A 2,123-nucleotide genomic window follows, 5' to 3' on the forward strand; every position below is an offset into this window, starting at 1 on the left:
TTTGCACACTTTTTCATCGGGTGACTGTAATGTATTTCAACCAAATCTAACTAAGAGCGCATTATGTGGTGACATTTGCAGTACATGAAACATTATAACACTGCCATTTACGTCAATAACCACTAGCTTGATTAAGACATATGTATTGCAGCGACAGTATTTCCCAGTTACAAATGGGAATAAAAACAACATCCGCGAGGGATTGAACCAATGACATTTAACTGATGTTGCCAATGGAGCGCGTTACAGAGAGCGTGAGGTCCCGCCTTTACAGTCACACGCTGATGATAATACAGATGTTTAAATAAACAGGCATATCTGTGGACTTGTGGTCTTTCTACATTGGGACTCATAGTCTAGTCCTAGGCTATTGTAGGCACTGGCGTATCTTTTAGTGGAATGAGAGGCATTCTGTAGTCGCGTGAAAGGACCTTTCAAGTCAATCTGATCTGTATTGTCCTGTGAAAAAAAGCGTTCTTAGACACAGTGAGGAGTTTTTGGGGATAATGGGAAAATCATTTCCAACTAAATGACAGGAATTTCTTAGTCCAATCATGAGGTGTGCTAGGCTTTTTTATACTGTGGCGGAAAGAGAGAGAGTATAACAGTCATTATAAATAAAGGGCCAAGGAAGTGACAGTTTATGGAAGGAACAATTTGCACATAGTTTTAGAATGTGGTCAGGAGGAGGACAATGTGCTTACACATATGAAACATTAGAAGGTAGACATTATGGAAGCACATATATTTCTTTATTTTTATTGTATTTGGGGAGAGGGGGTTAATATAGCACGTCCAATGTGGAAAAGTGCTTTCCATAGCACCTTGCAGGTGGGCGACATCTAGAGCGTGCAGTAGCCACCCATGCCCCAGACGTCAAAGAGAACAAGAAGTTACACATGTTGGAAGTGAGGGTGAGACATTGAGGAGATATGATCCCCGTATGAAGCCGAGAGAAGGAGGAGGCGTGAACGTGCATCCATGTATGCAGGCGAGAAGGCAAGGAGCATTGGTCATGCATCCCTGCATGAGGGTGAGACAGGGAGGAGATATGATCCCCGTATGAAGCCGAGAGAACGAGGCGGCATGAACATGCATCCTTGTATGCAGTTGTGACATGGAGTCATCATGAACATGCATCCCTTTATAAGGACATAACATGGAGGACGCATGAACATGAATGCCTGAATTTTATGGTGGTGGCCTTCGGGTGATTTGGCACGTGCAATTGGTGAAGAGCACTTCTCCTGCGCAAAAAAATAAATTTACTATTAGCACCCCGGAGGGAGCCTCTGCACTTCTTATAGGGAGAAAACTCTGCAATGGAAGGGGACAGGGTCAATAACAGCTGTAAACTCTCACAAGACCATCACTGCTCTCACACTTTCCTGCTCTCAGGCTGGCGGGCCATTATCGGCCCTGGCTGCCGCAACATTGCCAGGTTTGTGTAACTATATTATTTCTAATTGGCTCCACTTTGATGACTTTCATTTGGATTCTGACTTGATTATTGAGATCTTAAATAAGTGACTGGGGATCAGGTGTCCACTTATTCTCATGGATAACATCACAACCAACCTTTAATTCAAACATGAGTCATGACATCACAGATGGAGTACAGCTTATGATAGAGGTGGAACGTCACATTGTAGCAGTCCAAGTAGCTCGCTGTGATCGTATAGTGGTTAGTACTCTGCGTTGTGGCCGCAGCAACCTCGGTTCGAATCCGAGTCACGGCATTGGGCAGATATTTTAGAATTTCCATTAATACATTGGCAATCTCTGTGGAGGACTGAAACAATTCGATATGTCCTGTTACTGTTATGAATCTTTTGTTTCTTTAATGCTCTTTGCACACTTTTTCATCAGGTGACTGTAATGTATTTCAACCAAATCTAATTAAGAGGGCATTATGTGGTGCCATTTGCCGTACATGAAACATTATAACACTGCCATTTACGTCAATAACCACTAGCTTGATTAAGACATATGTATTGCAGCGACAGTATTTCCCAGTTACAAATGGGAATAAAAACAACATCCGCGAGGGATTGAATCAACGACATTTAACTGATGTTGCCAATGGAGCGCTTTACAGAGAGCGCGAGGTCCCGCCTTTACAG

General features: G+C 43.0%; 1 non-coding gene across 1 annotated transcript; it reads left to right on the top strand.

Moving 5' to 3' along the window:
* The first annotated feature begins 1,667 nt into the window (after positions 1–1,667).
* TRNAH-GUG (transfer RNA histidin (anticodon GUG)) lies at positions 1,668–1,739 on the top strand. Its single transcript has one exon. It is a non-coding gene; the product is annotated as a tRNA-His (tRNA).
* Positions 1,740–2,123: the final 384 nt, after the last annotated feature.

The sequence above is a fragment of the Ambystoma mexicanum genome, assembly GCF_040938575.1.
Source record: "Ambystoma mexicanum isolate Mex_15411 chromosome 12 unlocalized genomic scaffold, UKY_AmexF1_1 Mex_chr12_unloc.1, whole genome shotgun sequence".
In the NCBI taxonomy this organism is placed as follows: Eukaryota; Metazoa; Chordata; class Amphibia; order Caudata; family Ambystomatidae; genus Ambystoma; species Ambystoma mexicanum.